The sequence below is a fragment of the Pseudopipra pipra genome, chromosome Z (assembly GCF_036250125.1).
Source record: "Pseudopipra pipra isolate bDixPip1 chromosome Z, bDixPip1.hap1, whole genome shotgun sequence".
Classification (NCBI taxonomy): domain Eukaryota; kingdom Metazoa; phylum Chordata; class Aves; order Passeriformes; family Pipridae; genus Pseudopipra; species Pseudopipra pipra.
In genome coordinates this window covers 28,515,426-28,531,235 of record NC_087581.1, presented here as the reverse complement: position 1 = coordinate 28,531,235, position 15,810 = coordinate 28,515,426, and positions in this window count along the sequence as shown.

The following is a 15,810-nucleotide window of genomic DNA, read 5'->3' as shown; positions in this document are numbered from 1 at the left end:
AGAGTGGAAAGACAGGCTCTCTATATGAAGCTGAAAAGCACGTAATTATTCTGTTGGGTTTGGTTTTATTTTCTGCACAGGGTTACACTCTAATACTTCTGAGCAAAAAAACCCTTTTTAAAATAGCTACATATGTAGTGGTTCTTTAGGTGAATGAAATATTAGCCTATTGAAGTTATTAGTAGTTTCAGCAACACATTGTTGAGCCAGGTCTGATATTCCTTTCCTTTCTTTCTTTGATGAAGAAAGTTCACTCATGTCCTTTCATCTTCCTCAAGCAAGAAGCCTACTGGTTTATTTTGGACCCTTCTAGAAGTATAAACCCGGTAGAGGAATAAAACAGTTTGTTCTACTGGCTGTAGTTGAGGAATATCATCTAATGAAAACATGCTCTTTTCCTAAAATAGCTATTACCATTGATTCTTACTGATATATCCATGAAAAACTAGATAGTGATGGCATTTCTTGCTCTCAAGCATACATGAATTACCTAATATCAGGGTATTATAAATGAAGACAGGTACGAAAAGAAAGGAATATTAATGTCATGTATTTTATTTGGAGACAGAAACAACTAGATGGCCTGTGATAGTTCACTAACGGGACTAATTGACAGGGAAGTGTTTAGAAGGTGAATGAGGGAAGGGTATGTGGATTAGGAATTTGTGCCTCAGAAGGACAGTTTTAGGAATGAAGAGGATGGAGAAACATTTGCATGTGATATATTTTTACAGAAGAACATTAGCAATGCCATCATTAAAATTCTAGAAGATTTCCTTTTGACAGGAATACGAAGGAATTTTTAATATGTAATACTAATGTAAGAAAACACAACCATCAACTATCTCTATTAAACTTGACTTAGAATTACACATCTTCCTTCTCTAATGGAATACAGTATTTGGGGGAAATGTCTCTGCGTCTGTATTTTGCTTCATGCACTCCTTTATATATTCCAAGGTGTTATACATTACGAATATTTCCTCTTCACCTTCTCATTTAGAGCTTCCATCTCTAAACATGCCAATGTGAAGATGATGTATATATCTGTGTTGACGCTATTCGCTTACATTGCAATGAAGATGGTATTCCTGCGCACTTAGATTTTCTGACGATGTATCAAAATCATTGAGATAGTTTAAGAATGGGATGCTCTCCAGCTCAAGTAAAAGATAGCTGTTTCTAATCAGACATATGCAAAACCTGAAATTAGGATATTAATTTCTCTCTAATCATTTCAAGAATGAACTGTTGTAAGTATATATATGCACTTGTGTTTTTCCTGTGTTCTCCTGTTTGTTCATATGTAGCATCCAAGAAATCATACATTAAATAATCACTCTATGTCTCTCTAATTTGTCACAATGTTCCTGGGTAACAGTTATAAAGACACCAGTTGCTTCTATTTTTTTAAATTTTTTTTTAATATGTGCGCAGTCTGCAGACAGGGAAGATATTTCTTTTAGCAGCTATTAACAGGATCTGAGAGACTGACAGGAAAATCCCAGATGTCATGAACTACATAATGCTCAAAATATGTGTAGAGACACTGCTATCCTTTCCTAGGTCTTTTAGTTTTCTTTAGTCTAGCTGGAGTCTATAAAATTGGCCAGCCACATAATACTTCACCCAAAATAATTGCAGGTGTTCTCTTTATGGATTTTTTATGAAATGGCTGTGTGAGAAGACATTTTGAGCAACAAGAGCATGGGAAGCTATTAATATTACCCCTTCCCTCAAAAGCACAAATTTAAAAATCAGCACTGTAGATAGATATATTTCAAATCAAGATTTCATCAAGCAGTTGACAGAAAGCCTACTCCAGTCAGTGTAACGATTCCCTCTGACCCCAGTGGTTTTCAGATTAGGGCACAGATGTGTGCAATCCTATTGTGTTTAGCAAAACTGATTCACTCAAGCAGCAAATCATCTGCCTGGATTGTGTGTCCCCTGTGGAAGATTCAGGCCTTACCAGGAAAACTCACAGTCTGAAAAACACAGCAGTAAATCATGTCACCAAGAGTGAGAGATTAGATGGTTATTGAACGCTGCAATTTTTTTACACTGTTTGAACAGAAAGAAAGTGCTTTCAATGGCTTTCGAACTCAACTGTAGCACAACTTAGCATGACACACCATCCTTCTTTTAGGCATTGCTAAACATTTTACCACAAGATTTAATCATAAATCCACACTTGTATAGTGTCGTGTTTGCTTTAATACACGAGGGTGTCCAAGGAACTGCCCAAGCTCCCGACTTGTAAAGGTACAGCTTTGTCTGTCTACTGGAGTTCCTACAATGGCTGCTGCAGTGGTAGGTGAGGATTTGGATTTTACTTGGAAACATACTTTCAAAAGGGGCAAAAGATTGCCAGAAGTTTATATCATCAGTCTGCTGTTTGGCAGGCTCGTTCTTCTCTTTCAGCATCAATAACTAACAGGCAGTTTCCTGCTGCATTTCTAAAGTGGCTCGGGGGAAAAAAAAATAATTTGGGCAAACCATCCCTTCCCTTCTCCCCTCAACAGATTTTGAAATCAAGTCATTCACTGCATCCATAGAGTGATTTGTTTTACCACATCAGAGTGACTGATGACCTTGGGTTTGTGTTGAAATGCAAACATTTCCTGTCTTTCAGCACAGCTGAATATGCACTGTAGAATGCTTCAGTCAGGACTTCTCCACCACTAATCGCCTGATTATACAGTCAGGGAACAGAAAGTCTGCCACAGGACTTCAGTGAAGGAAAACATGCTCTAAATTTCAAATAACAAGTTACTGAAGGCAGGGGCTCATCAGCAATTCCATAGCTTAGTACTGTTACCATTGGGTGTTTGCTGCTTGTTTAACAATTTGACAGCTATTGATGACTAATTAACAAGCCTGTTAACAGTACCCAGGGGGAGAGAAGGTTGTATTGCTGTGCTTAGCAGTTAAACTTTTGATGCAAGAATTAGAAGGAGTGTTTAGCCATATCCCTTCCCCAGCTGTGGCATCACTGACCTCTGACCATATCTGCCTAAGAAGACTATTGTGCTAAGGACTTACCCTAGAGTTGCACGCTAAGAGACAAATAGGGATATGTGGAAATTCAATTTGCAGAAGTGGGGAAACCTTGGATTTTTGTACCATTTCTCACATCTGCTTTTGTTTAAAGCTAGGTAAACTCAGGGAGCCATATGATGTAGTTGGAAAACATAAAGAACACAATTAGCAACTGGAATTACCAAAACACTACTTCTTTCCTGGAGAAAATTTGATGTTCCTTTCTAACCTTGCATGAACCAAATCAGTTCAGCTGCACAGAAAAGAAAGAAATCCAGACATTTAGAGAAGTGCTTTTTCTTACCAGGATTCTTCATTTGTTGACCTATCTGTTTATTTTTTGCTTTCTGGTTTGTTTAAGGTATGCAAATTGAAGATTGAATATGATTGGGATTATAATAGAAAATGAGATTATTTTGGGATCTTGTCTGCTCTGTAGATCTTTGGCATCAAAAGTTCAGGATGTTATCTTTCAGATAGGAAAGTAAACTCTGGATATCAATGTCCCTAAAGTGATAAGATATTTGTCAGTTAAATTAGGGTAGAAATGGTTTGGCAGACTTTTCTGGTCTGAAATTATGCATAAGTGAGATTTAAAAAAAAAAACCAAAAAAAACCCACAAAAAAAAAGAACCAAGAAGGAAAATCCAACATCAGATCAAGGTAAAACACTCATTTTTGAAATTTCCAAAAGCTTCTGGTTTTTTTTTTCAGATTTTTATCTGAAAAAACATTTTTATCTGTAAAAACATTTAATTCTTTTTTTATATATAAAGTACATAAAGTAATTGTTCTCGTTTCACACATTTGAAACAGTATTTTTGAATAATTTAAATATAGTTCCTATAGATCCTTTCTTCGAGAATAAATAAGATATGCTTTAAACCACTTATTCCTATAAAAAATTATAATAAAAATATAAACAAATAAGAGTTTTAGGATATTCTCATCTAACACTAGTAGTTTTATTTTCTAACCTTTACTCTCTTGGGCTGCTGCAGCAAGAAAAAGAGTTTCAGTTCTTACTGAATATACAGGCAACACTTTCAGTAGCTGTCCCATTTTCTTTAGCAAAAATTAAGTAAATTTTTTGCCTTAAATGGTGTAGCTATAGCACCTTTTCAATTGCAGCACAAACTACATCCAACAAGAAGAGATTATCTTCCAATTTTCTGAGTAGTGTTAGATGACAGAGTGCAAAATTGCAAGCTATATTACTTGGTATGTGAAAATAATGTTACAATTCCTAGTTCAGCTACCATCTTCAAATGAGTATCTTGAGATCATATCACTGAAAGAACTAAATTTAAATGTGTGCAGTGTGGCATTTTCAGATGTGTGTACTGAATAATTTATTTTTTTTTGCAGTATGTCTGCATAATTACTGTACTCCAAAGACAAAAATTAACTGGTGCATTTTGATAAAGATTGCTTTGAAAGAAATTGACACTATGTGTGCAACTCAGTAAGCTCATAAGAGTATTAAACGTAGTGAAAGTGATAGCATGCCATTAAGTCAACCTCAAAATCCTCTGTGCATGATTCTACTTTATTTAATTTGGTTCTTCTATTTTAGGTTTCACATCTGAGACACTGTAATCTTATCTTCATCAAGACAGTTTGGTCTTCTCACTTTAACAATCAAGGGTCCTTGTTGGTTGGCTTTAGATGTCATCTCAGGGGATAGCAGCAATGCCTGTGAAAAGCTTATCTGGAAATGACAGCATTTGGTTTGCCTCTATCCTTCCTGATCTCAGAATTTTCCTTTTAATGGCTGTCATTTAACACTAAAGAACTAGCTGAATCTGAGTGTGGTTTCAACAATGCAACAAGAAAAAGTAATAATGAGGAAGTATTTTACTAGAAATAAGGCTAGCTTATATCAAGCTATTTATTGTTTTAAAGTAAACAAATAAAATACAATTATTTGTTTGCCAGTTTTCCAAGACAACCATCCTAAGAACTCTGAAGCACAGAGGCTGGCAGTGAACAGTGTTTATTTATCCTGCCACAAGGGAGTAAGTACACAATGAACTAATTATGTGACACAGTTTGACTCCACGTAGATGAGATAAAACCATCAGCAGGGGCAGGCTTACACATCAGGCTAGTTGGAAGATTGTCACTGGCTTTTGCTATCTGTACCTGTAACCACCTGAAGAGATAACACTAGTAGTGCAGAAATTAACAATAGAGGAAAAAAAAGCCCCCTGCTTCCCATGAAAATATATTTACAGTATGGTGGTGGGCAAAAAATAGATAAAACTGGAAAGTCAGAATCAAAGCAGTGATGGAGCACATGCAGGAAAAGTTAGTAAATATATTTTGTAATCTTTATAATTGTGGTGGAGGGTGATATGTTCAGAGGAAAGGAAAAAAAGAGTGAGCAAAGATGTAGTAAAAAGCTTCTAAATTACCTATGGAAGTAGCTAGTATGAGTAGCATATCTGGCAAATGAGTAGATTACTGGGGAAAATAAAAGAGAAGATGGAAAAAAAAATCCACACTTCTTTTTTGGTAACCATTAAAATTCTAATATTAGAAAACAAGTTATTATGGAAAGGAGAGATATGAGGTGGTATTTGAATGAAAATATTCTTTATTTCTCACTTTCTTTGGATTCCTTTTCTTCATTTATCTAGGCTGAGCCACAAATGTCACATAGGGCTTATAAAATCAGTGACGTTTTGCTACACTGAAATCTTTGAAAAATTTAATAAGAGGTTTAAATGCTGACATCAGACTATTTTATTCCACAGGTCCAGTTCAGCACTGGCTTTTATAGGTTGCATAACTTCAAAAGTGAACTACCTAAAAGTTTGTCATGACGACTAATTGCTAGCTATTTCTATAACACACAGAACATCTTGTTGAATGAAAACTTGCATTTAGGAATGTCCAAGACAATCTTAAAATTGCATCATCTCCCCCTCAATGAGTCCCAAACATGAATCAAACACACTCTTTCTTCCTGAAAGCTTTGAAATATTGCTATTTGTTAGATAGAATTTTTGTGCTGGAGCATCAACAATCCCTAAAGAGATATTGAAAATAAATTTGATTTTTAGAAAGTATATAAACTAGAAAAGTTTATTTGATAATAACCTTACAAATATTCAAGTGCTGTTTCATTGTTCTGATGTGAATAACATAGCAGAAATCCTGACTGTGAAGCCAAAACCAACAAGAAATCATCTGGAAGTGGAAAAGAGGACTGGTAGTCTGGAAGGAATTTGTACTGGAAGTTATGGGCAAGGTTAGAGAAGCCAGGGGCCGGTTAGAATTGAGTCTGGCCAGGGATATTAAGGATAACAAGAAGATCTTCTATAGATACGTTGCAAGGAAAAGAAAGACTAGGGATAACATGGGCCCTCCCTGGAAGGACATAGGAGACCTGGTTACCCTGGACAGAGAAGGCCAAGGTTCTCAACAACTTCTCTGCCTCGGTTTTCAGTATCAAGTGCTCCAGCCATACTGCCCAAGTCAAGAAAGGCAAATGCGGGGACTTGGAGAATAAAGATCCTAAGCCCACAGTAGGAGAGGATTGGGTTTGAGACCATCTAAAGAACCTGAATGTGCACAAGTCCATGCCATCCAATGAGACTCATCCCCAGGTCCTGAGGGAGCTGGCAGCTAAGTTGCTAAATTGCTAAGTCATTATCCATCAATTTTGAAAAAGCATGGCAGTCAGGTGAAGTCCCTGATGACTGGAAAAAGGGAAATATAACCCCCATTTTTAGAAAGAGGAAAGTGAAAGACCCAGAGAAATACAGACCAGTCAGTCTCACATATGTGGTGGGCAAAATCATGGAGCAAATTCTCCTGGAAACTATGCTAAGACACATGGAAAACAAAGAAGTGATTGGTAACAGCCAATATGGCTTTACAAAGGGAAAATCATGCCCAGTAAGTTTGGTGACCTTCTGTGGCAGGGCTACAGCATTGGTGGAGAGGGGCAGAGCAACTGATATTGTCTACCTGGAATTATGCAAAGTGCTTGACACTGTGCCGCATGGCATCCTTGACTCTAAACTGGAGAGATATGCATTTGATGGACGAACCACTTGGTCGGTAAAGAACTGACTGGATGACCGCATGCAAAGAGTTGTAGTCAACGGTTCATTATCTATGTGGAGACACTCCTCAGGGATTGATACTGGGCCAATACTATTCAACATCTTTATGGTAACATGGACAAGCGATTGAGTGCACCCTCAGCAAGTTCACTGATGACACTGAGCTGTGTGGTGCAGTCAACATACTTGAGGGAAGGGATGCCATTCAGAGGAACCCTGACATGCTTGAGAGGTAGGTTGATGCAAACCTTATGAAGTTCAACAAAGTCCTACACCTGGGTCATGGCAATTCCAGGCAACATCTACATGTTGGGCAGAGAAGTGACTGAGACCAGTCCCGTGGAGAAAGACTTGGGGGTGATGGTTGATGAAAAACTCAACATGACCCAGCAGCGTGCACTCACAGACCAGAAAGCCAAGAAATCCTGGGCTGCATTAGAAGGAGCAGGGCCAGCAGATCAAAGGAGGTGCTCCTACTCTTCTCTCTTGAGACCCCACTTGGAGTACTGCTTACAGTTCTGGTGTTACCAACATAAACACAAGGAACTGTTGGCGTGAGTCCAGAGGAGGGCCATGAGGTTGATAAGAGGATTGAAGCACCTCCCGAAGAAGACAGGTTCTGCCTGGAGAGAAGGTTCCTTGAAGATCTCAAAAGAGCCTTCCAGTCTGTGAAGGGAGGCCTACAGGGAAGCTGGAGAAGGACTCTTCATCAGGAACTGTAGTGATATGAAGTGAATGTCTTCAAAATGAAAGAGAGTAGGAAGAAATTCTTTACTGTGGGGGTGTTGAGATACTGGAACAAGTTTTCAAGAGAAGTTTTGAATGCCTCACCCCTGGTAGTGTTCAAATCTTAGTTGGATGAAGCCTTGAGCAACCCTGTGTAGTGAGAAGTGTCCCTGCCCATGGCAGGGGGGGTTGGGTATAGTTGATCTTTAAGGCCCATTCCAACTTCTATGATATACAAGTGTGGTGGGTTGACCTTGGCTAGACGTCAGGTGCCCACCCAGCCACTCTATCACTCCCCAGCTGGACAGGGGAGAGAGTAGGATGGAAACAACCTGTGGGTTGGGATAAGGAAGTTTATTAAATCAAAAACTAGGTGAAAGCTGGTGTGCACAAAAGCAAAGCAAAAAATAACACAGTTTATTCTCTACTTCCCATGAGCAGCGATGTTCAGCCACTTTGAGAAACTTCAGCGCACATAATGGTTCCTCAGCAGGCAGCCACTGGAGACAATGAATGCCTGCCTTCCTGCTCCTCATCTCATGTTTCATGTCTGAACTGACATCATATGGCATGGAACTCCCTTTGGTTAGTTTGGGTCAGCTGCCCTACTTGGGTCCCCTCCCAGGATCTTGCCCTCGATTGAGGAAGGAATGTTACAGTGCTGGTGCTGTGCTCAGCAGTAGCCAAAACACCAGTGTGTTATCAACACCCTTCTAGCTGCCAATGCAAAGCACAGCACTGTGAGACTTATCACGGGGAAATGAACTCCAGCTCAGCTAGACCCAATACAGTCTCCATCCCTTATTCCAATTAATTTATTCCCCTCACTGAAATTATGGCGGTTAATGAATAAGAGATTAATATTACTAAAAACCAATTTTAATCTGCGCAGTAGCATAATGATATATTATCATTAAATGAGGCAGTTGCTGGAGCAATGAAAAGAAATATATGTTGATGTCATAAAAAGTTGATGCAGATAATACATCCACATGAATTGAGTGAGATCAAATATAAGCAGTCAAGATGTTGACAAAAACTTTATTATACTCACTTTCAATCAAGTTAAAGTTTTTAACTCAATCACATAGAACATGTAAAAACAGATGAGAAAGTGGCTTTGAAAAGTAAAAATCTATCTAGCATCACATTGAAGGAAACTGTCAATACTGCAAGCTCTGTGAAGAATACTCTCAAATTATGCATAGCAATATTGCTAGAAAAAAAATGTGTTCTAACGGCAGCTGCATTATTTTTCTGCCAAACTTTTTTTCATCTTTATTTTTTTTAATTCAACCATGGTGATCTGTAAAATTCAAAAGCACTTCAATTTCTAATTTTTTTGAAAGACTTTTTTTTAAACAGATAAATAAATCTAGTTACCATCTCCGCCTGCAAAAGTCAATCACCAACCAGTCGTCCAAAAATTAGAGATTAAAGGATATTGATGGATCAGTACTTACAGAGTATTTATTCTCTAAGACACTAATTAAGCCAGATATCTGTTTTTAATATGTCTGCAATAAGGTGATGCTCTCAGCCACTTAATGCCATTTCATGGGTTATGGAGCTGGTATATGTCAAAGGGTCAACGCAGCTCAAGAAGGATAGAAATTGACAATTTCTGGAACCCAGAGACAGCCACAATTTCTGTAAAAGCTTGTGGAAAATATTAACTTTTAGTGCCATCTTTGCTCAAACAGAATGTCCTTAAACTTACACATCACAAAAAATATTTTTAATTTATTCCACATAGCCTTTTTGCTCTGTTATTTTTTTCTTTTTTTTTTCCATTCAGACACCTCTTCATTGGGTTCCTGAATGAACACAGAGACTATTTAAAATATCTTTGTAACTCTTTTTATATATGCAAATGTATGCAAATAAGATCATAATAGCAAGTTGGATTTTGATCTTAACAAGTATAGCCAGCAAACATAATAAAAACTAATAATAAACCAACAATAACATGCTACCATCTTTTTTTATTCTGATTGGCCCATGATAGATAATAAATAATGATAAATCAGGAATATGCAACATCTATGTCCAGTCCCTCAGCAACTGACTTTTTTCTGTCCCTTTACTTTCTTACACCTTTTTGTCTCTCTGCCACTCCTTGCCTTCTTTCTAGTCATTTTCATGATGTCATGAATGAGTGGTTAGGCTACTTAAAGAGTTGATGTCAAAGGTATTAGTAAAGCAGATTTTAATGCAAATTTGTGAAAGTTTAACAGCAGCTCTATATAGCTGACTAATTTAACATTTAAAAAATGATACAATAGGATTTACTATGATCACAGCAGCAACTCATAGATCTGAGTTGTCAATATTCATACTCTCCTTGCTACAGGGTATTTAAATCCTATTCACGCATGCATACATACAGACACAGAGAATTACCTACAAAGGTGTACATAACTATTAAAAATTCCCCTCCAGTTTAGTGAGATACTCATGTCACGCCCTGGCAACGCTCAACAGGCAAAGGCTGAGACACCAAGAGTCAGGGATATCAATCCAGATCCCATCAGCAGCTCTGTCAATGGTCCTTGGAGTGTCGCAAATTGGAGAGCTGGTGAGCACTGAGAGTGAGGTGCTGGTGCAGCTGCAGCAGTCCTGGAGAGATCAAAGGGCCTCACTTAGGACTTCTTCTCATAGGGTCATGAGGTGCTTGGCTTTAGTCACTTCTCAGTTTCCAGGATGATTCAGTGCTCCAAGGCTATCAGGGGATGACTGAATACTTCTTGTCCTGCTCCTTGCTTAGGCAACAGAAGTTCCTAGTACAGACAGTGCCTTCTCCACCTTAGTTGTGCATGGGTTTCTGATAAGGCTAAGGGAAGCTCATCACCTAACTCCTTACTCAAGACAGGGACATAATGGGAATTCCTCAGATCATAGAGTGACTTGAGAAGAAAGGGAAAGGAAATGCACCACCACAGAGGAATGCCCCTGCATCTCCTCCTTTTTTCTTAAGTTTATCCTTAATTTTTAGTTAAGGATAAATAAGTTTATCCTTAATTTTTACACTGTGCTGTCATTTCTCCTCCTTTATGGTGATATTGAAAATAGCTGAAATTTAGGATCTTTTTTACTTCAGCTGCCACCAGCAATGCCTGTGGGAATAATGCTAGGAAGAAAGAGTAAGTGTGCCACGATACTCTCATTATCCTGTATCATGTTATTTATCCTACATCTACAAAATGTGTTGATGATTTGCATGACAGGATGAAGCAGGCTCAGGAGACGCAATCTTGAGAGAGTTTCGTCTCTTAAAAAAGAAAGCAGGCATATATATATATTCATGGGTTAAATTTGCTTAGTATCTCAAGGAGAGGTCTAGGTGCTTATCTATTTTATCTCAATAGCACTTTCTGCCCACAAATTAATTGGTGGATGGCTTCTCCATCAGCTTAAATCTTTTCAGTGCAAAGATAATGGCTTTTCACTCCAAAATTAGCATTAAAATGTTTCAATGCAAGCAAACCCATGTTTCTTCTAACTTCTTTATTCAACATGAATGAAACATTTTATTTAAACTGTTATGAAAAACCAGGAACAGCAGCAAATGCTGTTAAAAATAATCCAAATAAATAGTTTAAAATTCAGAAACTAAATAAGGTCATCTAAAAGAAATCATTGGGCAATCCTAAATTATAACATACCTTATAAATATACACGGTATGAAGTCATGAGTCACGTGGAAATGCTTTTTATGTAAAATATGAATCTCTTATTTTTCTCACTTTCATAAGCATAGCCCGGTTTTGTTTCAGAGCAAATAAAGGCTCCTTTTTGAGATTCCCTCTGGTGTAGAGCAAATGATAACCATTCAAATGACTGGGCAAAATGAATACAGAGTACATCTTTTACAATTTTATAAGATTTCTGACTCGATGTTACATTTTTTCAAATCACTCCTAAAGAAATGCTTTCATATCCCCAGCTGCTTCTCATCATTGCAGAGATGCTTATGTTGTCAGCTTTTCTGCCTGTTTACATCGAGTTGAATCCTCTGTTCTCTATCATGAATATGTTCTGCCTTGATAAACTTCTAGGTCTTCTTCAGTTCTTTGCTGACCCAGAAAAACAGCTGTCCTGACACTCTTTTACTGTTATGAAACATATCTAAAGTAGTGCTGCTATGTAAATAATTTCAGATTAAATCTAAACAAGCCTTTTAATTTCCTTTTTTTTTTTTTTGTTTACTTTGGTTTGAGATTTTATTTTGTCTTGTTTGGTTTGTTTTTTCTGCTGGACAAAGCCTTTCTGTTATAAGACACTAAGTCTCTCTCTTTCTTCAATGAAAAAGAAAGGCCTCAAAAGTCATCAGCACCAAAAGGTTCTGCTCTACAGTCTCTGATATTCAAAATATATAATTTATTTCTCCTTCCTCCCCTCTGTTCTTCCTCCCTTCACTGCCAACAGCAGTGATTACAGCCCTGTATTTGTCTTCAGAAAGCTTCCCAGAGTACAGCAATGAAAAAAAGAAGCATAATTTGTTTGCAAATAAAAAAGTTTCCTCTTTATGTACATTTGAGCTTAGATCTAGGTCAAGGTCAAAACCACATACTGAGCTGTAATATCTAAACTCCGACCTTCATACTATAATGTAGATGATAGAAAACAAAGTTACGAATGACAGTATGTGGAAGATATGGCTTGCCACACACACATGGATTTTCCAAAATAAAAAGCAAAGCACAGCAAGTGCAAGAGTAGAAAATAAAAGAAGAAATCTATTTACATGGGAGAAATGAGTTGCAGAAGATCTAAGAATCATCTCTTGCTAATTTTCTAGGCAGTTTTTCAACAATCAATTCCTCATGTTTAGTTGCATAAGTAAAAAATAGATGAAAGATCTCATCTCTAGATGGTCATATCTTATTACATCTAATAAGTTAATGTAAGAAGAAAATGCGAACAGTATTAATACATCAGAGAATTATAAGGCAAAATAAGAAAAGACTGTCTGAAGCAGCTTAGGTCTTCCTAGAAAGCATGACTTCAATTTCAACCCCTTAATTTAATATTTAATATGTTACTTTTTGTGCCTAAACAAAACAATTAAACCTGAATTTTCTGAAAATTAAGCAAGGTGCTAGCTGAAGTCAATAGTAGTCCACAATGGTTGTGGCTGTCATGGTAATTAACAGATAGACAAATCTGAATAGAATTAATGATCAAGTAAGAAGTAATAAAAACTTAGGGTCTCTTTAGAACCAACACATATACAATATATAGGGCAAAAGCTATAAATATAGCTATAAAATACTGATACTCCAGAGAAACTGCCTGCAATGACTCAAGCTCTGCAGAAGCCTGGTTATCACTTTCATCTATTAAGTTAATCTTGCATCTACAAAGAGACTCTATCGTGATATATGGTACCGCTGTCCTTATTGTTTCTTTGAAGGTCCCTTTCCCAGTGATGCACAGATCTTGAGAAATTCAAAGTGTAAGAGACAAAGTGAAAGTCATTGGTTGTTCTTCATAGCATGAAAAGTTTCGGATGCAGAAACTGTTGATCTTGAGAAAACCTCCTATTATATATTTTATTTTCTTATTTTCATGTGGGGTTTTGATTTGCAAACCACTTGATTAAATTTCACTATATTTGGAAGAATGAAATGTATCAGATAGTAGAGCATTTTATATATATCCAATGACAGCATTTATTTTATATTCTTAGCAACCAGTTGTCCTGCTTGAAGAGTTTTTCTAAATGATGCATGATTAAGCATAATAATTTACATATTTGCATAGTTATAAGCATTCAAATGACACAAATTAAAATGATGATGAATTATCAGAAAGTTTTTTGTTTTGTTATTATTCCTATATTTTTCCATTCCACGTTACTGTACAGCGTCAAAATCTCTGGAATGGGAAGCTTAAGCTAATGCTAATTTGAACTGATAAACCCTCATTTTACAGGACACTTCATTTTGTATCAAAGTGCACATATCTGGAAAGAAATGAAGAGCACTTAACTTAGATCCAGATCACTGCAGTCATGGTCAGACTGCTTCCCAGGAACTTTGCAATGTGCTGACTCATCCTCTGCTTCTGCTGGTGGATCTCATTAGAGTGCTGGCACCGATGGTGTAAATGCATACAGTGGGAAATCTATGTTTACATGGCATTGCATTTAACTGTCATAGATAATACAGGTCTCCATCTTGGATTTTATGGTAGTTTATGATGCTGGTGTTACTACTAACTGTTGCTATCTTATTAGTTACATTTTGGTTGCAGAAAGATCATGACTGAGATAGGATTGGGAACAATACTCTGAATATCTTTGTGATGCAATATACTCCTTATTTGGTTTTGCAGGAATGCCTCTTCTGAACATAAATCTTGTTGAAAAAAGATTTATTTTTTATATAAAGATTTGCAGAGGATATGTGAACTTGCTTTATGCTTGCTAGAAAGAGTAAAAGGCCCACCCCTTTTCTACATCAATTCTGAATGCTCCTGAATTATAAGCTCTGTCAGCTATTTATGTATCGACTACTATTGACTTTTTACCATTTTATATTTTGAGATTTAATGCAATGAATGCACATTCATAAATTCACATTATCTAACATACTTAATAGATAATTTTTGAAAGACATTGGTCCAGAGGAAATTACTAATATAGTCATCTTATGCTAGGAACATTGATACAAAATTGATTCAAAAAAATGGACTTGAATTTAGGTAGTCTATAATTTCTATGCAATAGCAACTGTCAACATAGGTAAGGGAACATAAAATATTTAAAAATACATGATATCAATAAAGCATGTGATCAAAACTACAAGCAGAGTTAAGGAAAGGGGTAAAAAGCCCTTTATATAGAAATAAAGTACTTTGTCTGACAGTTATCCTAGAAACATATTGTTATAAAGGAAAATGTTCTTTTCTCAAATGTATAAAGAAGGCTGTAGTATGAAAGGCATTTCAGCTACTGTAAATAGTTGAAAGGAGGTTGAACTTCTGAGAAAATAGCCTCAAAGTGAGAAGAGGAGTGGAAATTAGATTATGACATCTTTAAGGCTCCTATTTCTGGCTATCAGACCTCCAGATGGGCACACCTCTGTCAGGAGCTCAGTGGAAGGATAGCAGAGGAGGAAGTTCTCCCTTAGGCAGAGGGGCTATTGCATACTCCCTCCTCCATTTGAGATCTTCCTTCCACGGTTAAAGTAAATACTGCTGAGATGTACCTCAAGAGAACTCTGAAGCAGAACACAGTGCTCTTTAAGAAAACCGCTTTTCATTAACAATCTCAGTATGGGAAGCCAGGACTTCTTTTGCTCATTTGTGAGCAGAAAGTCCGAGGATTCCTAGCCATAGATTGGAAAGAAATTGCAAGAAGGATACACTTAAGCCATGGGTGATGATAAAGACAGACTGAAAATGCAGAGATGGTGATATGCATCACCAGATTTGTCATTTTCCTTGAAGATGAACAATGTAGCTATGAATAAAATGCAGATCAGACAATTCCCACCCTTTGACTTAATTGCATGCTTTCTGCTGGATGATGATGAGACCTTCTAAATTTGAGTTGAAAGAATATGATCAAAGGTTGGCATTTACCTTCTTGTTCCAAAACACTACAAAAATATGCATTTATTTTGTTTCAGCTTACAGTGAAATTTAGATCTCCTTCCTAAAAGTAGAAGGGAAATAAAATTGAAGGTAATTCTTCAATCTAGTTTATAAACTCATATTTGTTCTCTTAGTGTTCTCTAACATCCTCTTATATAGCATCCATGAAAAATTGACTACAGCTACTCTCTAGACAGTTGGCATGCTGTTGACTTAGTAGTGCTACTGATAATAAACTTGGCATTTTCTCTATTTTAGTCTGCAGTATTCTGAAACACTCTCAAGAGACACCTCTCTTTTCCATTCACAGCAAGCCTGTTCATGGCTCACTGTTTAGCTAGCTAAAACTAAGTTGTTGTAATAA